Genomic DNA, 27,253 nt, shown 5'->3' with positions numbered 1-27,253 from the left:
GCCCTTACCGTTTGCTGGGCGCTGTGCTAAGTGCTGGGCGTGCAAACAGAAGCAAAAAGAAACACTTGCCACACTCCCAAAAACTTACCTTCTTCGGGGGAAGGCAATATAAAAATAGAGATGAAAAGGGGGGAGGAGCAGGGAGCAAAGGGAGTCAGAGGTCCGCACGTGAGGGCCATAGTAGCTAAGACTGGAGAATAAAGAATAAGGAAATCAGGCAATTTACCCTTGGAGGTCTGCAAAGGTTCCACATGTACCTCGGCCCCCAGTGATGGGCCATTCTGGTGAGTCATCCGGGGAGAAAGCCAGAGAGGGCTCCATGTCCTACAAGGTGCCAGTCAATGCCATTGCCGCCATCCCTGAGCCCATCCTGGCCCCAGCCTCCCGACGTGGCCTCAGAAGAAACCGACAGGGAGGTGACAAAACGGGAGTTGGAGGAGACCGTGGTCGAAGATGAGCCCAAGGTCCAGGAAGCATCAGATTTAGAAGGGAGGACTCATCATTAATTCCTCCTGCAGCCAGGAAGATAAAGACAGGAACTAAAGAGAGGAAAGAGAAAAAGCACAAAGTCGATGAAAATGCAAATCCTGGTTTCTTTTTTTTCTGAAGAACAGTTAAAACCCTATGAAATGTACTGTCCACCAGCATTCCCCAAGGCCACTATTAAACTGCTGATACAGTCATTACTGGCACCTCAGTATCTCAGAATGTCGTCGTTGCTATGTCAGGCATCTCTAATGTATTCATGGGGGAAGTGATAGTAGAAGCTTTGGATATGTGTGAGAAATGAGGATTGCTGTCACTACTACAGCCCAAACATATTCGAGGAGGCTGTTAGAAGGCCGAAGTCAAGGGGGCAGATTCCTAACTCAAAGTCCATTCGCGCGCGCGCGCGCGCACACACACACACACACACACACACACATCATCATCATCATCATCATCATCATCATCATCATCATCATCATCATCATCTTCGCTAGGTCTATGGGGAGCTTCCTAAGCTGTAATACTGAAAATCCTAAGGATACTATGATCAAAGTTTGGGATCAAATATCCCAAATCTTCAAGATCAAAGTTATGTGGCTGAAAAGGAGCCACTTTCAGATTTGCCTCCCATCAATGTAGGACCACTTAGTTCAGGTTGTGATTGACATAAAAGTTATTTCTTAGATGCCTAACTGAAAAGGGGAAGTGTCCTTATATATAGACGCCCTGTACAAAATGTAGAAGAGAACTGTTTTCAAATGGGTAAAACTCTTCTAAGGATCAATCTTCTTGATTAATTTCGAGAGTACCTTATTTTGCAAGTTTCACTTTGGAACCCTGAACTGCTACTGTCAGGATTTCCTATCAGATTTGAAGTTGATGACAGTCCAGAAATTTGTAACTTGTAAAATTCGACAGCTCAGCTTATGATGCTCCCAAATGGTGGAATGACAGAATAGTTTGATCCCCTAAAACTAAACATTATCATGTTGTTTTTGGTGTATGACCATTAAACTATTTTCTAACTTGGAAAAGAAAAAGAAAATAGCCACCAATGAAACAACATGACTAAATAAATCAACGTGTGTATGTGTATGTGTGTCTTTCTCCCCTATGTCACCATGAGCAAATCACTTTACCTCTCTGGGTCTCATTTTGTTTATCTATTAAAATGAGGAAGTTGGACTGGTTAAATTTGAAAGGGGTCCTTTCCATCTCTAAATCTATGGTCCTTTGGTCTATCTCTAACTCTGTTTCTCTCTCTATCTTTACTTTGTGCTGAGGAATATACTAAGCCCTAGAGATACGAAGGCAGAAAAAAACAAAATAAAACAAAAAAACAATTCTACTCTCCAGAAACTTACATTTTATCAGGGAATACAGCATGCTCATACATATAGAATACATAAAGTGAATACAAAGTAGTTAAATACAAGGTAGTTAGGACTTCTGGCCAAAATGGATGTCTGAAGGGGAATTAAATTGCTTTGCTCCTTCATGTCTACCCCAACAAAACTCTGAACTGTTCACCACACCAAATAATGATTAGGAAATACAATAAGAAACTACAGCAAAGAATTCTTTTCCACATCAGAACAAAAGGTTAGCCTGGAGACTAAGGACACTAGCAAATGCAGTACCAGCAAAAGATGGCTTCCCTACTCAACCAAAGGTGCCCAGGTACACGTGTAGCCTGCAGAGCATGTGTTCAAAGGCAAGGAGAGTAGAAAGCTCCACCAGGGGTGGTCCGAAAGCCCTGAAGTGGGTACCTTGAAAGCCCCAGTCAGTAGAAATAGGTAGTAACCAGTGTAATTGTAATTGTAGGAATCAGTTACATGTTTAGGGGCTCTAAGATATCTAATACTCTGTTCTGAGATAACAGAGGGTCTGGAAGAGCCAGGGCTCTGAACCTCAAAAATTCCTAACCCTGGGAGTTAGAGGTCAGCATGAGAACCCAGATGGTCCAGAGCAAGACTGAGCAGGAATGGATAACCCCACCCAGTAACTCAGTATGGGTTGTAGCCTGGCTCTGGCACAAAGCCTCATGTTAGAAACTAAAGCTGGAGAGATGAGCAAATCAAAGAAAATATTAAAAAAAAACTTTTTGCAAATTTTTAAAGTGCTCCCAAAGAAGGAATAAATGGTTGGTTGGTTGTTGTCCTTCATTTCTGAAAAGGAGCAAAATGACATCACTATATTAGAGTGCAACAGCAAACAGAGACTAAATGGAAAAATAAATTACTTTCCACAAGGATTACATGAATATGTAGAAGAAATGAAATGAGATGTTTTAAAATGTGAAAAATAGCTTAGAAGAGAAAGTGATAAATCTTTCTCAAGAATTAGAATCTTTGAAAACTAAGCTAGATGAAATAGAAATCCATTAGACAGCAAGAAATATTGAAACAAAATCAAAAAGTTGGAAAAAAATAGAAGAAAATATAAAATATCTAATGTGAAAAACAACTTATCTGGAAAACAGGTCGAGGAGAGAATAATTTAAGAATCTTCAGACTATCTGAAAACCATGATTTAAAAACAAAATAAAAACCTGGACATTATATTTCAAGAAAGCATAAACAAAAACTGCTCAGATCTATTCATTGAAACCAGAGGACTAAGTAAAGATAAAAAGTAGCCACTGATTACATCCTTAAATGTATCCTAAAAGGAAAAGTGCCAGGAATGTCATAGCCAAAGTAAAGAGCTCCTTATCAATGTAAAAATATTGCAGGCATCCAGAAAGGAGTAGTTTAAGTACCAAGAAACCACAGTCAGGATCACCCGAGACCTGGCAGCTTCTATAAATGAGATATTTTGGAATACAATATTCCAAAAGGCAAGAGAGATAGGCTTACAACCAAGAACAATTTACTGTGCAAAGCCAAGTATAATCCTGTAGGGGGGAAATATGAATAAACTCACAACCTCTCTGGGCCTTTTCTTCATCTGTAAAGTATGGGAGTTGGACTAGGAGACAATATGACATACAGAGGAACTAGCACTGGATTTGAATTGGTGTCTTCATATGTAAAGGAAGGGACTGGATTACATCATCTCACAGGTCACTTTCCACTCAAGTCTGATCCCAAGTTCATTGGCTGGTTGAACTTGAATAAAGAAGATCCCAGTGGATCAGCATCCTCTTTGTCCTTGAATGATGTACTTTTGGGGAGGATTCACACAACCTTGCTTTACTGGGTTCTCCATATGGTTCAAGTGTTTAGTCAACTGTGTTTGAAAATGTCTTAAGTGGGCAAACTGAATAAATGTCTACTGAACACCTTGCTAAAATTTTGGTTTCAAAACACAGCTTAGAGTTGTGATGCACTGAAAAGAATGTAAACTTTTTCAGAAAGAGACTCTATAAAAGTTGCTAGGGAGTTGCTAAGGGAGATTGTATTTAAATTGTTAGTAATTCCTAACCAGAAGCTACTACTAGGAATACCTGATGGGAAAGGAAAGTTTCCAAGAGCAGAATGGAAACTTGACTTCTTCTGACACGGAAAAAAATTAGTCATGGAGTTTTTCGCTCTATTAGTGGCATCATTTGCCTATGTAATTGTAAATCTTTCTGCTCTGCTTGTGTCAGAGAATAGGAGGCAAATGAGCCTTCCAGAAAGTCATATGAACATTGACTGATAAATGACTTATCTTTCTATAGCACTTTAAGATTTGTTGAGTGTTTTTTCTCACAATCTGGTGAGGCATGTATACAAGTATTATCATTCCCATTTTACATATAGGGAAATTGAGAATCTGGGAGATTAAGTGACTAGCTTTAATCACAGGTCAAGTGCTCTATCACTATACTTTGCTGTCCTCAAAAACATAGGCATAATGGCAATGAATTCAGGGCAGGCTTATACATAATTGCTGAGAGGGTGCAGAGAGGGGAGGAATGACTGGTACCTGGTAGTGTTAAAAACCTAGTAGTGTTATGTGGGATTGTTTTCTGGGAGGGAAAAGGAGAGGAACACTGGAGAAAAGGATGTTGTGAAAAAACAAAACATCAATAAAACTCTCTTTAAAAACAAAAGCACACTGGTCTTAGAGTAGATCTGGGTTTGAGGATGTACTCCTGCCCTGCCTTGTAACACTAGTCTTCTCCATGCCTTTCTTATTATCACCAACACTTACCACAGTGCCTGGTACATAGTAAATACTTAATAAATGCTTCTTCAGTGAACTAATGCCTTATCTTGCAAGTGAGGATAATAATATTTAAATTATCTAATCTCATCAGGTTGTTTTGAAAAAAAATATGTTTTATAAACCTGTTATACAGTTTCATAAAACAATCTAAATTTGAGTTATTGTTGTTATAATCATTACCATTTTATATCAATCAAGACTTTAGTCCACTTGGTCTACACAGAATTCCTTAAGAAGGGTATCAACAATATTTATCTTTGGTGATTCAAGTATAGATCCCCTAAAAACAAGAGCCTGATTGAGATGGCTCCTTGAAGGACTTGTCAGTCATAACAGGGTTGAAAGAAGAAACAGGTTAAGAGATGTTAGGACATTCCTGGCTAGCTTCAGTATTTGAATGACTATTGTGGAAAAAAGGGATTAGACTTGTTCTACTTGGTCCTAGAGTGTAAAACCAGAACCAGTGGGTGGATGTCACAAAGAGGGAAATGTAGGCATCAGGCTTGATGTAAGAAAAAACTTCCTGATGGAGTTATTTAAAAGGAATAATGGATTTTTGTAGGAGATAGTGGGTACCCCCTCACTGGAGGTCTTCAAGCAAAAGATGTCTAGCCATTTATGAGAAAGGTTGTAGAAGAGTTGTGGTCTGGTTATGGATTGCATTAGAAGGCTACTCAAATCCCTTTTAACCATAATACTATGATAAAACAACTCATGCCCTCGAGGAACTTGCAGCCTAATAAGAATAGTAAGTAAGGCTTATTTATAGAAAAGCTTAGTGTTGATGAACTGCTAGAATTGCCTAAAACTAGTCCCATCATGCTACATCTTTAGGAGAAAAACTAGTGCAAGTTGTGACAGTAAGAAAAATCATCAGTGAGAGATTATTGTCACGCTAGCTTAGGGTTCCCAGGTTTCTTCCTTTGTCTGTTTTCAATGTCTTGTTATGGTATTTTTCGTTGGGAAAAGGTAACCACAGGATCATGCTGGGTATGTTCTGAAGTGAGTTTAGTCTCTGTCTGGCTTTGAAAGTTTAGGAATTCAGACAAAGTGACTATTAAAGGGAAATCAGTCAATGATAGGACTCAGCAAACTGTTGTTTGTCTGATACTCCCCAGAGAGGTCATTCTTCTCTTGCTAAAGACATTCCAACTTTATAGGTTGCAACTTTTGACACCACTAAGTATTCTGTGTTTCTGCGTTAGGGATAACATGCCAAGATGGGTAGGTGTGCTCAAGTCAATGCCATTTTTGTGGACATGAACAAGATTGTACCTTGGAGTTCTGCTTGTTACCTTTCTAGTATGGTGAATGTAATGTCAAAAATTCTAATAGCTTCATGGCCCCTGCCCTTTCATAGTCTAATTCTGAGGATGACATAATATAATAAGAAGAATATGAGACTTGATGGTTGAGCTGTTTGTAAGTATCTATAAACAGTACCAAAATGCCTTGAACATAATTGGTTTGCCCTTAGAACACTGACCTCTATTATCCAAAGAAGGATAATTCACCCATCTATATCCAAGAGCTCTATGAGTGTTATACTTCAAATATTCCCAGAGTGAAAAGGAAAGAGGTCCCCATGGTCATCAATGAAGAAGCCTATGTTATCCAGTAGAATGAAGTCTCTTCGAGAATAGATATTGTTGCATTTTTTTAATCTTTGTATTTCCAGAGCCTAGCAGTGTCTGGCATATAGACGATGCTTAATAAATGTTTGTTGAGATGGACTCCATTGAAGTAACAAAAGAAGAGCTGTATGTGACATTGTTTCTACACTCAGTGCTCCCAGGGTGATCTCAGGCACAAGCTCTGAGCACAGATTTTGAACCTTCTACCTTTGAAGTGACTTTGTTCTCTATGGCATCTCATTAGGGTGTAAGGAATTAGAAAGCACAGTGGAAAATGCCTCAGAGCCAGCAACAGGTAGAACCAGCAGGGCTCATCAAACTGCAGGACTCCTTATCAACCTATCAATTCTACTTAAAAAGAAGTGACATTTGGGGTTCAGCCAGGGCTGGGCAAGCCCTACCAAGCCTCTTTGGTGAAATTTGCCTCATCTATTCTTCCTCTCAGTTTGCATAATACTGGAGGCCTCTAGCCTGTGAGCATTGTCTTACTTTTTTATTCACCTAATAAAACTTCTAAAAATCAGCCAGCAGCTGGCCAGGATTTGCCCAAGTTTCATAATATCATAGGATATTACAGCTATAAAAGACCATTTAGTCCAAGCCCCTAATTTTACAACTAAAGAAACTGAGTCCCGGAGGACTCAAGTGACTTGTCTGCAGAGGCACCAAGTGTCTGAGTTAGGATTTGAACCCAGGTCTTCTGATCCCAAGTTCAGGACTCTTCCTTCTGAAAATTAAACAACAACAACAACAACTAAATTCTGGTACTAAATATAAACAAATGAGTTTAAAAGAGGAGGGGGAAATACAGAAACACGTACATTCAAAGTGATATCTTGAAAACTACCCAGGAACCATGTGAAAAAAAAATGCTGCTCATCTGATGAAACGCTTGACATAATATCACTTTGGTAAGCCTGAGCCAGTATGAGTCACAGCACAACCATCCTATCAGTTCAGAACAAAAAAACTTCATGGGATTATTATGCTTCTAATCCAAAGAACTGGGTGTTTGGAATTCCACAGCCCCTTTGTGGCGTCACGTTAGCCAGGGGAGCTGCTCATGAAAAGAAAGTATTGTTGAGTTGCGGATCTTTGCTCTGTTGGATTGAGAAAATGGCAGTTGGTTTTAAAAGACACTTCTTGACTGGAGAAAGGATTAGCAGATTAGGGGATGGCATGTAATGTTTTTCAAAAAAAAATGTAATGTAAAGGAACATTTCATACTGCTGAGGATTAATTAGAAGATTCATTGAAGAAAGACAGAAGAAAAGAAGACAAGAAAGAGGCAGAGAGAGAATGACAGAATAAGAGAGAAGTTTTAAAATGTATTTTTGGAGAGACAATACCTGAATGAAAGTTACAAATGTTGAATAATTAAAAACTCCTCCATCCAGTAGGTGGTGCTATATTTTATCTCTTTTGATTTCTTTTTTCATTTACCATTAAAATCCCAGTGTCTTTTTCTTCTTCCTCTCCCTCCCCATTTCCATCCTTTCCTCTATTTCTTTCTTTCTTCCTTTCCACTATATCCACATATTTCTCTCTTTCCTTCCTTCCTTCCTGCCTTCCTTCCTCCCTCCCTTCCTTCCTCTGTGTCATACAATTTTTTAACCTAATATCCCATAGTAGTAATGGAAGCCAAAGACGTATGAAGTCCTTTGTGACCAGTCCTTTGCACCCATCTCCACCTATTAATATCCTAAATTTCCTTCAAAGCCCAAATAAAATGGCACCTCCTTCATGGAGCCTTGCCTGATTACCCATCTGAAAGTGATACCTCCTACCTTCAGTCTTATGGCACTTTGGACTCCCCTTATACATTTGTAATATTTGAATTTATATTTATCTGGATGTATATCTTAATTATATGTGGATAATACATGGATTATATTTCATATCTATATGTATGTACATGTATATAAATATACACACATATACGTATACACATATACCATACACATATATGCATATATATGCTAGTACATGTGTGTTGGAGTGTGTGTACTACATACATATGTATATGTAACATATATGTGCATGTGTACTACATATATGTATGTATGTGTGTGTATATGTAATACACATACACACACAGCATTTCAGTTTCCTTGAGCCCAGGTAGGGCCCATGTCTTACTTGTCTTCATTTCTCCCTCAGTGCCTAGCACAGTGCTGTGTGAATAAGGAAGTGAATGAAGTCTTAGAAGAATTTCAGAATTACATTGACTGATGTGACTTGACTTCTTTGACTCTCTTCCCTGTTTTCATTCAAATAAGGAGACTACGTGTTGAACAAGAAAATTATTTTCCCACTGTCTCCCATCACTTTTTGGAGTGCCTAAATAAAGGAGGGGGCTCACATCATAGAAATTTAGAGTTAAAAGTACCAGATCTCATCTAGCTCAACTATTCATTTTGAAGGAAAGATATAGAAACAGTAATAAATGAAAACTTTTTTTTCTCCAGATGTCAATCTTTCACGAAATCATATAATTCTAAGACTGGTAGAAATATTGAGATGTCATCAATAGCTGTTTAATAGATCTTTTTGATGGGTTGATTGACATAAACAAGGGGTTCCCAACATTTTTATGATGAGAACAGGATCCTTTTTAAAAGTAAAAAGTTTCTGGGACTCCCAAATGAGAGTTACTTTAGTATTAGGATCTGCTAATTGAGACAATACACATGACAAGGAGCTGCCTTGGATTCAGTGACACTTGTAAACGTATTCTCACTTACTCATCAGAACAGCATGTATATGCATTTGAAAATGCAAACGCTCACCCATCAGAGATGGAAGACCAAGAGAAAGAATCCAAGGTGAATTGGAAAGAGGTAAAAAAATAGTAGAAGTCATGTTATTAAGATAGCTGATAGAAAGTACATTTGCTCATTTATGGACTTACAAGCCCTTTGCAACTCCATACTTCCACAGAGATCCACCAGCCTACAGCCTGGGAACAAGCAACAACACTGTTCTAAACCATACCCCTTGCCTGCTTTCAGGCCAAGGTATTTACATACATAGGTAGAGAATGACATACAGTCGTAAAACTGTTTCCTTTTTCCTTCCTCCAGATAAATGATTTCATTGGTAGAGGGTATTCCTAGAGATGAAATCTCCTCTACCAATGCAGATTTATTGTTAACAAACAATTCACCACAAGAGAGGAGAATACTCTTCATTATCTGATTTGTGGATAGTCAGCTGATCAAGGGGAACTGAGTACTCAGGCCACTCAGAAAATGGTTGTTGGCACATCAACTTTCTATCCCTGCATAATCTTACTACCTTTTATCCCCCTCACTCTACTCCAGGCCCCTGAAAACAATGGGTTCAGAGATGGTGCAATATGTACAAATCCGTGCCAGGACTCACCAAAGAAGCCATGGGTACCAGAGTAATGAGAGAATTGCTCAAAGTCTCCACATTCCTCATTTCTCCTTCTCCCAACATTTGAGCCACTATGGATGCAAGTGGACATGTGTGTGTGTGTGTGTGTGTGTGTGTGTGTGTGTGTGTGTGTGTCTGCTTCCACTCATCCCACACTCTAGATAAGAAGTTTCTGGAGTAGAAAAGGGCAAAGTTGTGAGGAGAAGTTTCTATTACCATTATAAAAGATGCTCCAAGTCTCTGAAAGATCTCACTTGAGGTTTTGGCTGCCCAAGAATGAATTTCTAAAATATAATAGTGATCTTCTGGGACTATCAGTGCCCCTATGATGTTACTTCACTTAATATCATGTTTTCATGGAACCAATTAATTGCATTAGGTGGGATATGCCTGTACTATGACTGAGAATCTACAAAAAGGATACAGCCCTATGCTTCTTGCTTCAGTCTACTTTCCTTTTCAGAAGTCTTGCCCTCAAGTTTCTTCAGTCATATCATGTAATGTTAATGCAAAAAATAATGGTCGAAGGGTTTCACACAATGGTTGAAACCAGAGACCTCTGATTAATGCCAGACTTTTCTTTTTTGCACTTCTTTTTTTTTTGCACTTAATAGCATTTATTTTTCTAATTACACGTGAAGATAGTTTTCAACATTCACTTTTGTAAGATTTTGAGTTCCAAATTTTTTGCCCTCCCTCCCTTCCATCCCCCCCTCCCCAAGACAGCAAGCAATCTGATATAAGTTTTATGTGTACAATCATATTAAACATATTTCCATGTTAGTCATGCTGTGAAAGAAAAATCAGAACAAAATGGAAAAACCACAAGAAAAAAACCAAGAAAGTGAAAATAGTGTGCTTCTATCTGTGCTTGGACTCCATAGTTCTTTCTCTGGATGTGGATAGCATTTTCCATTACAAGTCTTTTGGAATTTTCTTGGATCACTGTATTGCTGATCACACAATGTTGCTGTTACCGTGTGCATTGTTCTCCTGGTTCTGCTCACTTAATTCAACGTCAGTTCATGCAAATCTTTCCAGGTTTTTATGAAATCCACCTGCTCATCATTTCTTATTGCATAATAGTATTCCATTACATTCATATACCACAACTTGTTCAGCCATTCCCCAATTGATGGGCATCCCCACAATTTCCAATTCTTTGTCACCACAAAAAAGAGCTGCTATAAATACTTTTGTACATATGGGTCATTTTCCCTTTTTTATGATCTCTTGGGATACTGACTTAGAAGCAGTATCGCTGGATCAAAGGGGATGCATAGCTTTATAGCCCTTTGGACATAGTTGAAAATTGTTCTCCAGAATAGTTGGAGCTGTTCACCACTCCACCAACCATGAATTAGTGTTCAAATTTTCCCACACCTTCTCCAACATTTATCATTTCCCTTTTGTGTCATACTAGTTTATCTGATAGGTATGAGGTGGTACTTCAGAGTTGTTTTATTTTGCATTTCTCTAATCAGTAGTAATTTAGAGCATTTTTCCATATGATTGTAGATAGCTTTAATTTCTTCCTCTGAAAACTGCCTGTTCATATCCTTTGACCATTTATCAATTTTTGAATGACTTGTATTCGTACAAATTTGAGTCAGTTTTCCATATATTTTAGAAATGAGGCCTTTATCAGAAATACTAATGCTTCGCTTTTTTCAGTAGGTGACATTCTTTCTTCTGTGTCTATCATACATACAGAATGAAGTTTTAGGACAAGTTTATGAGCATCTGATTCCTAGTTGTAGAAAAGCCTGTTTCAGGTAGGAGCTGGACCAGATGATACAACATTAGCACAGTGCCTGGGGCTCATAGAAAGTGGTTGATAAATGCTTAGTGAATGACATTGATTGGAATCTTGGCTTTGCTTCACTTCTGTGAGCCTCTATTTCCTCATCTATCTATTTATTTTTAAAAAGATGACAGTAGACTAAACTCTTAAGATCCTTCTGAGCTCTAAGATCTTATTATCTTATGGATTTTATGTTCTCTTTCCATTCTGAGCTTCTATGATTCTGTATCTAAATCTTCTTGAGACTGCAAAAGGTTTCTTAAAGAGAGCAGGGGAATCTAACAAATGAAAGATGATCACCATTACAGTAATAAGTGAACTCAGATTTACCAGAGGGCCATGAAAATGGGTACAAGGTATGTAAATGGGAAACGTTCCTGCTGTTAGCTAATTCACTCCAATCTAAGCCAACAAGCCTTTATCAAGCATGTGCTAGGGGGTAGAGATAGAAAATCAAAACAAAAAAATGGTCCCTGCCCTCAAGTGACTTACTGTTTTAATGGCAGATACAATGTATAATCAAGCAAAGAATGGGGTGTTTTAAAAATAGTTGTTGCTGGAAAATGGCCATGACAGGAGCCACAAGGATGAAAGTCAGAGATGTGTTTGTGAAATGGCTATTCCTGATCCAAAATATTTATCATTTCCTTCTATGATTTCACTCCAACTAGGCAGGCTGATTTATAAGCATACTCCCTGAGCCTCAATTAATTTCACTTAGGGCATTTTCAGAGTTGTACAATAAATGTTTAAATTAAGACATTTCTTTTCTCCTGAAATTGAATTGCATGTTAACTGGTTATTGGCTGTCGCTGGTGGTCCACACAATTACAGATAAGAGCATTGATCTGGCAGGAAAACAAATTGGCTCTTAAAAGAGGGCAGTTTGGGTTTGACAGCTTCAGATGATTAGGCATCTCTCTAATGGATACTGTATATCACCATCAGAGATGTGCAAGGCCTGCAAATTCCTCCTCTTGGCTACCCACTTCCACCCAGAAGGGCTAGTTTTGTCTTTCTCTTATCTTGGACACAGAAGCATCCTATCCCACTCCCAGAAATACTCCACTCTAACTTCAGAAGCACTCATTCAAGTCCCAGGAAATAACCTCCAAAAATCTTTAGAGGTTCTGTAGAAACCCACAAAATTTAGAATGAAAAGAGACCATTAACCTCATTTAGTTTAATTCCATCTTTTTACAGATTAGGAAAACGAATCTAAGGGTAGGTAAATGACTAGCCCAGGGTCATAGAGAGTCAGATTTGAGATTCGAATCTATACTTTCTTTCTTACACTAAATTCAGTTATCTTTCCCCTCCACCTTGCTCTTTTTTCACCATATACTGTTGCCTTCTCCTATGACCCCAAACCAAAGCATGCTCGGCCACAAGGGACAGCATCCAAATGGACAGCAACATTGAAAACATCACTCTAAAGACAGCCCCTTCACACGCCACCCCACCCCAACATATAAATCACCCTGGCAGGGAGCATCGGATAAAATGATCTTCCAATCTAAATTCTGGTTCAGTAGTTTGCCCAGAGGATGACTTATTGATATTAAGGTTCTTCTACTGTGGTCAGGCACCTTTGGAGAGAATAGGCAGGTCCCTTCCTGGCTTGATCCTCTCAATAATTTCATTTTTAGGATAGAAATATCAGCCTTCCACTGCCCATCCCCCCAAATCACTATGGATTCTTGTGAATTAACGAAAGCTTGGAAGGCCATTACCGATCAACTATCCTCCTCAAAGTAGGAGGCCTTTGGCTACTAGATCACAATATCAATCAAATGTCACAGCTATTCCCTATGGGAGCTACATGTCAGTGGGTTCCATTGCTTCGGCACCTTTGCCTGATGTGTCCGGTGTCAGACGATCTCAGTGTAATGTTTACTGTTTCCCTGGTGAGTGATTAGCCCATCTTCTTTCCAAGCCTCAGGTCACGCATTCAGATTCCCAGCTTTGTTCCAGCTTTGGATGCAGCAGAGGGAGGCTATTACCTTCTCAGGGTCAAGCTTTCAGGTCTGCTTCCATCCAAGAGATAATAAAAAAGCACTTGCAGTTGGATTTTATTCATCATTTATATAATCACCAAAATTACCGATGAAAACAGCCCATTATGTCATCCAGGCCCTCTCCTTGGCCAGCGTGTGTATATTTTGTCTTTTATAACATCCAGTAAAAGCCACCCACACAGGGTTAGATCATAGTCACCTCGTGGTCATTTGTGGCAAGTGCAATCTATTCCAAATGCACTGGGTTTCAGCCTGAATTCCCTAAGGAAGGAAGACTTAAACATGATTCATTCTATCTGTCTGGCCTTGCCCTGGCCCTTCTCATCCCATGCCTCCATGATGTCATATGTAGGCAGCACTGCCTGGACGATGCAACAGGATCGTTGTAACTCTGTGCTATGACAGTATCAGCTGTGGCTGCTTTCATGACATTGATATTTGATGTTTATCCAATCTGCTTTCTCTTCCTTCTCTGGGGTTTGGCTTTCAAAAGCCCAGCTTCCTTATGTCTGTGAATTCCCAGTACAAAACTGTGTTCCATTATTTGGTTCAAAGCAATTCGACAAATATCTGTTAAACATGAAGCACTCTGCTAGGTCCTAAGAATATGGAGCTGAAAACAAAAGTGTTCTTGACCTCAAGGAAATTACATTCTACTAAGGGATATGAAATTCACACATATATGTAAATACAGGATAACTGGAGGAGAGATAAGAACTAACCACTGGAGAGGAGAGATTAAGAGGGAGGTGGTATAGGGGGTGGTACCTGAGCTAAGTCCTACAGAGTTAGTAATAATGTAATAACTACCACATAAACACATTCATACATACATACACACATATATACATATATACGTGTATGCATATACACATATACAGACAAACACGTATATATATAATATGTATAATATATATACATATATATATATGCTTTTTAAGTTCTATGGAGAATATTCCTCTTAATCCTGTGAAGTAGGGAATGAAATTATAGTTCTCCCACTTTCTTGGGCAGGGAAGCTGAAACTCAAAATTTTTAAGCAACTTATTTACCATCACACAGATAATAAGTGTCAGCCAGTGCTAGGATTCAAACCTAGGAACTCCAAGTCTTGCATTTATTCTAGTTTACAAAATTAACCTTATGTGTACTGGACAAGTCATGTCAGAGGAGGAAACCAAGCTTTCCTTCATCACTTAACAATGGCCTCTCTTCTCTGCCTTTGGGAGATATAACAGCCACAAGATTTTTGCAACATGTTCTATGGGCCTCTACATGCCACAGATAGAAACTGTTACTGATGGGCAGGTGAAGCAGTAAGCAATAAACCAACGCCCCGTCCTTTTTCTAGAGCACAGATGGGCTACTGTTTGTTCATCATTTTTAGGAATGGGATTTGTAATTGAAAAATCATTTTGAATTTTGAGAAACTGTATAGAGACCAAGGCAAAAGAAGAAATGAAACAGTGAAAACACTAAAAATGAACAACAGTTTTTGTTTGTTTATTTGTTTGTTTTTAGCAATTAACCAGGATGGTGAGAATATATTTCAATTGTCTTGACAAGTAGGATGATATGGCCACCATCTTATGGCATGATGCGACTGGATAGACCAGATAGCGGGCAATTGGAAGGCCCTCTCAAAGAGGGACCTAGGAGTTATACTACAAGGAGAGAAGCTTTTGTGGTAAGCAAGAAAAAGGAGAAGATAAATTTCTGGCTGCAAAGTGGGCTCCAGTATAGGCATGAGCAGAAATAATATTGATAAGTCTGCTTATGGTACCAAGAAGATTCAGGGTTAAAGAGAATTGGAATTAAGCAACCCAGATTGGAATAGAATTTCAGCACATCTGGAATGAATGATTTGAACTGCTTATTTTACCGTCTACAATCTTGCGATCTTTCTGTATTATGAGTCAATTGGTCATACTATTTTTGCAAAAGGATATGGATGTGCCATGAGCTATGTACCCTGTTCCCTAATATTCCAGAAAAATGTCTGGGCCAGATACACTATCAAGGTAAGAAAACTGCTGCTAATCACAATGCACTTTAAAGACGGTCATACTGCCTCAAAGGGGTGGCTCTTCCTGGCTTTATTCTTTCTATAAGCCCTCCCAGGGCAAGGAGAGCATAGCATTTGGGGATTCTGACCCATAGCAGGGCATGGTGAGTTTCCAGGACTGGACTTCTGCCTGTTAGCCCTCCCTGTCAGCTAGATAATCCCTTCCATCTCTTAGAATAGATTATTAGATATATCATCCACTTCTTATGCCCTTCCATGAGCCATAGAAAAGAGACATGGAGCCAGGGCGTGGAGCTCTGGAGTAAATCAGATCTAATGTAGCAGACTAATGAAAGACCGAATGATAATTATGGATGGATATGAAGTCAGAGGTCCACTGGAACGATCATGTGGTTGAAGAAAACAGGGCAAAAGGTACATTTGATACCTCCTTGGTGGGATAGATTAAAAAAAAAAGGTCAAGACTGGGTCTTCTCACTGAGGCAACTCTAGTAAAGTTCAGAGCAAGATTGACCATCCACTTGTTGGCTGTATGGGCAATTTCAAGAGGATCCTGCAGTTTGGCTTGGGGGAGGCTTCAAGTGCCCCTAAGGAATCATCTAGAATTGGAACTGCAGTTGGTGGAAGCTGGGAACAAACAGGGATAGAAACCGTGGTTAGAAAAAAAAGGGGGAGGGCATTTGTTCATGGTGAAAGAGTGGAGTTTTTTAGTAGAATTTTGTAGTAAAGATAAATGTAGACCAATTATTCTGATGTTATAAGGTAATATGGAGGCATTATTCTAGGGTGTTTCTGGTGTGTCCACTGGATTGGGGTCAGTATACAATAGGTAATGAATAGGGATATGAACTTAAGTCTTCAGTCTTAAATGAAGCAATAGGGAAGTCCATGAAGCCAGAAGACCCTTGTAGCAATAATTGAATTATTCCATAGTGAAGTGGAATCAAACAGAAGGAAGAAAATGAACCTTTTTCTTTGAGATTATCAGCCACTATGAATAAGGAACTAATTGTGGTAGAAGCCATCTTGATGGAAGGTTAGGATTTTGGGATAAAAAGAATTGGGCAAGGCCTGCTAGTTTTCTCTCCCTCTTCTCCCCTCTCCTTCCTTCTGCCCTTTTCTTTTCTTTTTTAAAGACTGGTTTTCATATCTTACCCAGAATGGGAGTATAGGGGGCACCCATGGGCTCAATTCCCCTCTTATTGGCACAGGGCTTTGACTCTATCCATTTCTCACCTGTGCTGGTTAGCCTCCTCTTTAGGCATCTTCGTACCCTTAGTTTGCCATATTGATGCCAAATGGTACAGATATACAATCTGATTAGCCAACTGCAGTTTAGAATTCTTGAGTCCAAGAAGTCCACCAGCCTTAGCCTCCCTGTCAGCGAAGACTACAGGCATGAGCCACCATGCCTGGCTCCCCACAGTTTCCCAACCAGGTCCTTGGTCTGTGCACACACAGGGAAAATACACACACACTGGCCAACAGCACAACGAACTTGTGGCCACCAAAGATCCTAGGTGAGCAAGGACAAAGTCTGAGACACTAGACCAGCTAGGTGGATAGAGCACCAGGCCTGGCGTCAGGGAAGACTCATCTTCCTGAGTTCAAATCTAGCCTCAGCCACTTACTAGCTGTGTGACTCTTGGCTAGTAACTTAACCCTGTTTGACTCAGTTTCCTCATCTATAAAATGAGTCAGAGAAGGAAATGGCAAATTGCTCCAGTATCTTTGCCAAGAAAACTCCAAATGGGGTCATGAAGGGTCAGACATGACTGAAAAAAAAGAGAAACTGAACAATTTGAACACTAACTTTCCTGCTGCCCACTCATTGTGGTATAATTATAGTAAACCATCAGTCTTGGTTAGAAGCACAGGCAGAGTTTTGCAGGGCAACCAGTAAAGCCTGGGAACATGGGTTCCCATGTCAGTGTTACTAGAAACTTGAGAAAAGTTGAGATGGGCCTCAGTGGTGATGAAATCCTGGTGTGGAGGAAGACTTATGAGAGTTGCCCTTCTCCAGAGAACCCCCTCCCCCAGACTCTGGTTCTCTGGATAATATTTCTGCTAATTGATTCTGACTTCTGGGAAGGTATTCCATTTTAAAGTGGAACTGACTGAATATCAAGGACACCCCGCTCTGCCACTGGTTTAATTTATGGGTGGAGTGAAGATGCTCAGATCTCTGGCCATTGTACATTGTGCTCCTCTGAAGTGGACTTGCCAGGCTTTAAAGACTGTCTGTATAATTTACAAGTCATCAGACTCCTGGATGGCCTATTCCTGTTTTATATTGCATACTCTGTTCCAGAAAAACTGAATTGCTTGCTAGTCTCAGTGCATAGCATCATATTTCCCATTTCCATGCCTGGAATGCAACTTCTTATCACCTCTGCCTTATGGAATCCTTAGCTTCCTTCAAGACCCCGTCAGGTGTCATGAGGTCTATCCTGATCCCCCTAGTTGATAGTGCATATTTGTATTTATTTTTGTGCATATATTTTTCCGCTGATTGAAATTTGTAAGCTCCATTGTGCCCTCATGAAACCCCGCACTATTGTTAACAAACTTTCTTTGATTCTTCCTCTCACATTCTTTCCATCTTTTGGCTCCCAAACACACTGACTACCCCCAGGAGATCTTGTACCCCTTGCCACCCTTTCCCATGCCAAGGCATATCTTCTTTCATATCCCCTAGTACCATGGACCAAGTAGACATGTAGGCATGTTTCTTGCTCCTCACTGCCACTTCCAGACCCTCTCTCTGCTGTCATCACTTAGCAACTCCTCTTTCTTTGAGAGGTTCACTCTATTTATCTATATCACTATATATAGATCCTGACTGTTGTGAACTACTTGTCCTCACGTACCTCAGTACCTGGCTTGAGATCTTTCTTCCCTATCGCTTACCTTTATACCTGAGGTCTTCAGGATGCAGTGATGTCCCATTCAACACTCTGGCCTTGAAGTTCACCAATCTGCTCAATTCCCATCAAACCTTGGCCATACATGGGGATGGCTCTATCCTTGGCTTCACTATCACCCATAAGTCACCTCTGATGGCTGTTTTCAGTCCTCATCCTTCTGGACTTCTGTGTAACTTTAGATACTGTTGACTACCTCATCCTCCTGGATCTTCTCTTTTCCCTTTTGTGACACTACTCTCTCCTGATTCTTCTGTTTGACTGTTCCTTCTCAGACTCTCTTGCTGGATCATCCCATATTCTATGCATGACTCTGCCCCCAAGATTTTTTTTCTTCTCTATCCATACCCTCTCTCAGTGATCCCTTTAGTTTTCATGGGTTAAAATATCATTTCTAGATAGATGTCTACCAAAATCCACTCAAGAAATAAATAAAATTATAATGAAATTTAGTGGAATAAATAAAATAAATAATAACTAAATAAAATAGTGAAAAAATAAAATAAAGTCCTGCACTTAGGTTCAAAATATCAATTGTACAATAGCCCTAATATCTGTTCTGGACCCAAATCCTACGTCACCAGCTGCTTGCTGCACGTTGGAGAAGATAGAAGGGTACAATGCAAAGAGTCAGGCAGTTTATGAGTATCTATTAAGTGTATCTATTGTATAAGAATATCTATTAAGTCACCATGCTGAGAGGTAGGGATACAAAGAAAGGCAAACAGTAGTCTCTGTCCTTACAAACCTCACAATCTAATGGAGGAGACCACATCTAAATAACCTGGCCACTTTTCTCTGAATCTAAATTTCCTCATTTGTAAAATGAGGCAGCTTAACTAGAAGACCCTTCAAACTCTAAACCCATAAGCCTATAATTTTAACCTGGATAGCTTGTAGGCATTTCATGTCTGACAAATCCAAAACAGAAATAATTTTCTTCCCCAAAACCATATCTCTTCAAACCTCTCTGTTTCTGTTGAGGATACCACTATCTTCCTATTCACCTATGTTTGCAGTCTTAGGGTTGTCCTTTATTTTTCCCTCTCATTTAACCTAAATAGCAAATCCATGGTTAAATCTTGCTCATTTTATAATATTTCTTAATATTCATAATATTCCATAATATTTTCCCTCCTCTTCATTCATATGGATCCAAGTTCATACCCTAATCACCTCTTTTCTCTACTATTGTAATAGCGTCTTAATTAAAATCCTGGTTTCAAGAATTTCCTTCTCCATAAGTACCTATTATATGCTGGGAACTGGCTAGATACTAGGAATACAAATACATAGAATGAGGCTATCTATGCTCTGAGGTAGCTCACATCCTACTGGGAGAGACAAGTAAATAGATGGAATAATTATAAAAAGAATTAATATGAAGTAGTCAAATACAAAGTAGCTGGGGAACATTAGAAGTTGGGGAATCAGAAATGGCTTTATGTAGAAGTATGCTCTGAGTTGAGTTTTAAAGGAAGAGAGGGTTTTTTTTTGAGGCAGACGTGAGCAGGGAAGGGCTTTTTTAAAATAATTTTAAAGCACAAGACTGACCACATTATTCCCCTGATCAAGAACTTCCAGTGGCTCCCTATTTCCTCTTTGATAAAATACAAATTATTTTGTTTGCAATTTAAAGCTTTTCACAGTCTGGCTCCAACTGTTTTTAATCTATTTCACATTTCTCTTCTTCCTGCCATCTACATTCCAAACAAACGGATCTACTTCCTGTCCACTAAATTCAACATTCTATCTTCCACCTCCATATGTTTGCACCGTAGAGGTTAAATAATTTGTTCAGGGCCATATGGCCAGTATAAGACAGAGTATATGTCCACATGCTTGGAATGCATTCTCTCTTCACCTCTGCCACACAAAAGTCTCTCTCTTCCTTCAAAGCTTTATTCAGGTACCAACTACCCTAAGTTTTTCAGGAGACCCTTAGAAAGTTTTAGTATTGTTTCCCATTTCAAATTATCTTGTATTTACTTATCTGTAAAAATCCCTATGTGCCAAGTAGAATACAAACTCCTTGGGGTCACGAATTTTATTTTTCTTTCTGATTTTGTTTCCCTAGTGCTAGGGATAGTGCTGTGCATTAGTGGGTGCTTCATAAATAGTGTTTAATTGAATTGAAATGCACTGTATTGAACTGAATCGAAGTGAATTGAAAATAAGCACCTGCCTTGCTCTCCCAACTCCATCTCTCTCCAAAGCTGCATTCTCAAATTGCAGCTAACAGAAAAGGCCCATGTCTTTCTCTTGGAGCTTAAGTCATTAGTCCTGGAGATTATTAAGTATTGTTATAGAATCCTCCATTCTCCTTGTGGAAAGGCAGAAAGAATTCAAAACTGTCTTGACCACTGGGAAAAGGTGGTGATCAATCAGAACTCCCTCTCATAGAAGCAGAAATTGCCAATGGGTAGGAGGCAAGATGGTGTCCAGAAGAAAACCCAAGAAACACCTGTCATGAACCATCTAAGGATATTATAGTAAGTGGCACCGGCAGGTGAATTGGGGAAAATGGATTCCAGTTTGCAGCACTCAAATGTCAGTGAAAAGGCATAATCATGAAAGTCAACTTGAGGTACCCGAGAGATCTGACCACTGGGAAAGGAAGAGGACAGCACAGAGAGAGTTAGGGCTAAGTAACCAAGGTAGGAACATAATGCCAGTGAGTCTAAAACAGATGAGCTTTGCTACTTATCTGACCAGCTGGGAGCCCTGCATTTTATGGACGATCCAAATGGTAAAATTTGCTCAACTGCAAAATGAGACAATTTAGTCTTTTCTAAAATGAGGATAATAATTCCATAACTTCCTACTTCCCAGGATTGAGATTAAAAATGCCTAATAAACCTTAAGATACTATTTGAATGGGCACTGCTGTTATCACCATTGAATCATGAGAGGCTATATGGATAGGGATAGAAAGCCAGCCTCAAAGCCAGGGAGAGCTGAGTTCAAGTTCCAACTCTGACATAACCTGGCTGTATAGCCATGGATGAGTTATTTAACCTCTCAGGGCTCTAGGCTGCTCTTTGAAGGGAAGGTGTCAACTTGCATTGGTAGAGAGAGTTTCTTTATCTTGAAGTTCCCTATAGTAATGAAATCACTAGTCTAATCCCCATCATTGTTATTATGGATGGATGTTATTATGAGCAGCTACATACACTGCTCATACTGCTGGGCTGCTCCATCAGGCTGACCTCCTTGAAGCAGACTAGGGGAATTCCCCTGATGTCAGGCCACTTAGAGTTCTTAGAGATGTAGGATCTTTATACTTCCCTCTTCTCCCAAACTGAAGAGGAACAGCAACAAGAAGGACAACAAAAACCCAACCCACTCCAGTTCTGCTATTGGGAACCATTGACTGCTGGGAAGAAAGCCTCATTGTTCCCAAGCTAGAATTCCACTCAACTTCCCAGAGCAGGTGGGTTTTGAGGTGGTTTATGAAGAGACACTTGGAGTGAATTAACCAGAGAGTTTATCCAGGTGCAAGGGAGGACAGAGGTTTGGATGAGGGAGGTCAAGAGAGCTGGAGGGAGAGAAGCATGGCTGGAATGCAGAGAGTGGGAGAGATGTGAGGAGGGTAGGGATGGAGTGATGAAGGTTTTCGTGAAGTCACTGCTATGGCGTGTTCTTCTAGTTTAGATCTTGTTTATATATCTCAAAGAATTCGTAGAGACTAAAAAGCCAGTTTTAGCAACTCCACATTATTCCTTTTCCTTCACATTAAGGTAGAATGGTCTAAGGCAGAGGATCTGAAGCTGGGGGTCAGGAAATCTAACTTAATCAACACATGGCTTTAGATAAGTTAATAATTTCTCTAGGCCTCCATTTTCTTATCTGGGGATGCAGTGGATGATGTGCTGGGCCTGGGATCAGGAAGAATGCAGTTCAAATCTGACCTTGGACACATACTCATTGGGTGATCTTGGACTAGTCATTCACCTCTGCATGCCCCAGTTTCCTCATCTTTGAAATGGGGATAATAATAGCTTCCCTCGTGGATCAAATGAGATACCTGGGAAGTATTTAGCACAATGCCTAGAACACAATAGGTGCATAATAAATGCTTGTTTTCTTCCTTTCCTTCCTCCTTTCCTCCTTGTTTCCTTCCTTCTTCCTTCCCTCTCTCCTTCCTTCTTTCCTCCCTCTCTTTTTTCCTTCCTTCCATCCTTCTATCTCTGCCTTCTCCCTTTCTTCCTATATTTTAAATAGAAGCGATACTCACCATTTATCTGCTTCAGAAAAACCAAGGGATTTAGAGCTAAAAGATGCCTTAGTGATCTCCCTATCCAACCTTACCTCCTATTTTACAGGTCATAAGATGATAGGGTTAGAGCTAGCTGGGACCTCAGACACCATCTATTCCAACTTTCACATTTTAGAAATGAGGAAGTTGAGGACCAGGGAATTTAAATGTCTTGTCCTGGGTCATGCAGATCTGCATATAGTCTTTTGTTTGAAGGATGCAATTAATATCAAAACACCTTGATTGTCTTGTAATAAAGGGACCATCTATTTCACTCTCCATTTTTGAGTTCACAGATCATCTCCATTGCTCTCCAGTTATTATTTGGAAATATTACTAGATATTGTTCTTCCAATGTTCTGTCCTCAGTGATTCACTAAGCCGTGAAATTGTGACGTGCTTGGGCTGCCGACAGTACATTTGATCATTCAGTCAACAGTCAACAAGCAATTGTTAGGTGCTTGCTCTTTACCAAGCACTGGGAATGCAGAGAAAGACACAGTCTCTACCCTCAAAGAATTCACATTCTTATGAGCAAGACAACATGTAAATAACTATGAACATAATATACTCAGTATAAATGGAAGGTAATTTTAGGGAGAAATCACTAGCGTTTAGGAGAAAAGGTGGGGTACAGATGGAAAATGGCCTTTTGCAGAAGGTAGAATCTGAACTGAGACTTAAAGTAGGCCAGGGAAGTCAGGAGGCAGAAGAGAGAGAGGGGAGTATATCCCATGTATGGGGATTTCCAGTAAAAAGACACAAATGAAAGATGGAGTGCCATGTGTAAGTTACAACTAAAAATAAGAACATATAGCACTTACTATGTACCATGTGCCAGGTACTAGGCTAAGTGCCTTATGATTATTATTTCATTTGATCCTCACAGTCCTGGGAGGTTGGTGCTAGAATTATACCCATTTTAGAGTTGAGAAAACTGAAGCACAGAGATTAAATGACTTGCCCAGGTGGGATTTGAACTCAGGTCTTCCTGATTCCAAGCCTAACCTTCTAGCTGTTGTAGCATCTAGTTGCCGGTGACAAGGTACCTAGAGCATAAACTCTGTGGAAAGGAATAATAAGGTAGGAAGGGGCCATGTTGTGAAGGGTTTTAAATGTCAAAGGAAGGACTTTATATTTGATCCTGAAGGATAGGAAACCCCTGGGGTTTGTTGAACAAAAAATGACATGGTCTCATGCCTGTGTTTTAAGAAAGTCACGTTGGCAGCTGAGTGGAAGATGGATTGGAGTGGAGAGAGACTTTTGGCAGGAACAGAGACGAGAGGATTATTGCAGTTTTCCAGATGTGAGGTGATGAGGGCTTGCATTAGGGTGCTGGTGATGAGCAGAGAGAAGAGAATGGATACAAGAAATGCTCATGAAGGTATAAACAAGACAACAGAATGAATATATACAGTGAGTGCAAGAGATACTTAGGTTTCCAGGTTAGGTGACTGGCAGGATGGTGATGTCCTAGGCAGGCATGGGAAAGCTGGAAAGAGAAAAGGGTTTAGGCGGGTTCTGGCATATGTTATGTTCTGGATGTGTTGAGTTTGAGATGCTTATGAGACATCTAGTTTGAGATGTCCAAAAGGCAGTTGGTGATGCAAGACTGAAGTTCAGGGGAGAGACTAGGGCTGGATCTAAACGTCTGGGATTCGTTTGCAAAGAGATGATGATAAAACTGATGGAAGTTGATGGAATGAACAAGAGAGATAGTATAGAGGGAACAGAGAAGAGGTCCCAGGACAAAGCTGTAAAAGATATGCACAGTAAGGGGGTATCTTTATTAGCCCATTCATTCTACCTTCTTTCTGATATCCCCTGAAGTTAGTATACATTCCCATCCATCATGTCCATTTATTATTCCTAGTTCTTCTGATGACTCACCATATGACTATCTCTTCTTTCATCATTATTTTCCATAGCACTTAGTTAAGAGTTCTGTTGAGGGAGGAGTAAAAAGGGACTCAATCCTCTTACCATCCCTTCTGAACTGAGATATCCAACCCTGGACAAATCATAACCTTGACCTCCATGCTCATGCCTAATCATACACCCCAGTCCTGATCACACTGTTGCTATTCACACCTCAACCCTGACCCCAAACCTGATTACTCTCCCACCCTTCCAGACTGAACTATGCCTTATGGCATTGACCACATCCTCAATGTTTCCACAGCCAGACCCAACCCTCACCTTACCTCTGAGCCCTAACCAAACAGCATTATGACTGCGTCTGAACCCAAATCTCAACCCAACAAAAATTTCACAGATACCATATTTGATTGCTTCTTAGACAAAATCCCAATGGAGATAAGTATAAGTAGTAAGAAAAAGAGGAAGAGATAACAAGGGAGAAGGAAAGGAAAGAGAATAGGCATTTATATAGCACCTACCATGTGCTAGGTACTTTACATAATTATTTCATTTGGTCCTCACATCTGGGGGGATAGTAGTATTATCATCTCCATTTGCAGTTGAAGAAACTGAAGCAAACAGAAATTAAGAGACTTGCCCATGGTCACACAGTAAGTCTCTGAAGTCAGATTTGTACTTAAGTCTTCCTGACTCGGGTCCAGTACTCTATCCACAGCACTACCCGGCCACCTCTAGAAGCTACCTCTGGAAGGAGAGAAAGGGAATAGAAAAATGGAAACAGAGGGCAGAAAAGAAAGAGAGAAGGGTATTCTGGAGAAAACTAGACCTGCTCAGTGTCAGAGAGAGAAATGAAAACCTCCATGGGCTTTGTTTCCTATCACACACGTCTTTGTGATCTTGTGATCTTTTTGTTTCCTATCACACACGTCTTGTGATCTTTTCACTCCTTTTAAAATTAACAATGAAATTTATTAGGAATGTAAAGTCCTGCACTTACTTTTAAAATACCACCTAGGTATACCTAGATTAATTTTTTATGTAAAAAAGATCTAAGGTTTCAGATGGACTTCAAATTTAATATAAGTAAATTGAGCAGATTGTTAGCAAAAAAAAAAAAAAACTAGAGGTGTTCAAGCAGTGTAGCGAATAGAGTACTGCAGCTGGAGTCAGGAAGATTTGAGTACAAATCTGACTTCTAAGACTTACTATACGACCATGGGCAAGTCACTTACTTTCTGTTTGCCTCAGTATCCAGATAAAGAAGGTGATAATTCCAATGAACTCATTTTTTAAAATAGTTATTTAAGAGATATTAAAAGAGATGATAAAAGATGATAAGAGACCGAGGAACGGCTAAGCAAATTGTAGCACACAATTGTAATGAAATATGACTATGCTGTAAAAAATGACAAAAATGATGAATACAGAGAAGTATAGGAAGAGTTACATGAACTAATGCAAAGTAAAACCAGGAAATCTAAGAAAACAGTATACATAACAACTACAATAATGTAAATGGAAAGACAGTCAAAAATGCATGTTGCAAAATTACAAAGAGTAAACACAGCTCCAAAGAAGTGATCCTTTGCAGAGATGAGAGACTTATGGTGTAGAATATAACATACATTTTCAGGGCTTTTTTTCCTATGAAATTATCTTTTTGCTATTTCTTTTTGCTTATTTCTATTTTAATTTTAATTTTTTATTATTGTTACTATTTTGCTGTACAGGATCACTCTCAGAGAAGGGGAGGGATGATTCAGGGGGAAATTTAGGTGACGTAAAAATAATATATAAAAATAAAATTTTATTTTAAAAATGTTTTATTGATGCCTTTTCTTTATACTGTCCTGAAAGATCAAACCTTCTCAAAACTCTCCTGCTCTTACTACAAGAATCTTTTACTGTAACTAAAAGGTCTAAGTAGAACAAAACCAACTCATAAAACTGACTATATCTAACAATGTACTCATCCTAAACCTCTCGTCCAGCACCTCCATAATGAGAGGAGGGATGCACGTTTCATCATCCTCTGCCTTCAAGATGGGTCATTGTATTAATCTGAATCCTGTTGTCTTCAGTTGTTAATTTCCTTTACATTGTGGTCCTTGTGTCTATTGGTCTCTTGGTTCTGCTCACTTTATTCTGTGTCAAGTCAAACAAATCCTCCTAAATTTCCCCGTGAGCTCAAATGAGATAATCTATGTAAATAGGCTTTGCACATCTTGAAGTGCTATATAACAAAAATTATACTCTATAACAGTAATATAGTTACTGTTATTGTTATTGTTTTCACTGGTTAAACATCTGAAGCATTATATTCACTGTTAAAATCCCCATTTTCAGTGAAACTGATGCCCTGGCTCATGACTACAAGAGGGCAATTAGGATGAATGGAGAACTTGAAAGAATATTAATGGAGGATTGGCTGAAGGAGCTGGAGATCTTTAGCCTATAGAAGTAAAGACTTAGTCAGAATATAACAACTATCTTCAAATGTTTAAAGTTTTGTTCTGTTGAAGACTTCATCTGCCACTACAGAGAGCAGAATTAGGACTGATAGGTGGAAATTACATGACAGCCGATTTTAACTCAGTGGAAGAAAGAACCTTCTAATAATTAGAACCATATGAAAATGAAAGGAGCATTCTTATGAATCAGTGAG

At 39.4% G+C, this 27,253-nt stretch overlaps 1 pseudogene; it reads left to right on the top strand.

The window, feature by feature from the left end:
• Window positions 1-271: 271 nt before the first annotated feature.
• Window positions 272-27,046, top strand: LOC118836999 (annotated as a pseudogene).
• Window positions 27,047-27,253: the final 207 nt, after the last annotated feature.

This window comes from Trichosurus vulpecula, chromosome 2 (assembly GCF_011100635.1).
Source record: "Trichosurus vulpecula isolate mTriVul1 chromosome 2, mTriVul1.pri, whole genome shotgun sequence".
Taxonomy (NCBI): domain Eukaryota; kingdom Metazoa; phylum Chordata; class Mammalia; order Diprotodontia; family Phalangeridae; genus Trichosurus; species Trichosurus vulpecula.
Note: the sequence above shows the minus strand (reverse complement) of the source record. Positions and strands in the feature narration are given on the sequence as shown.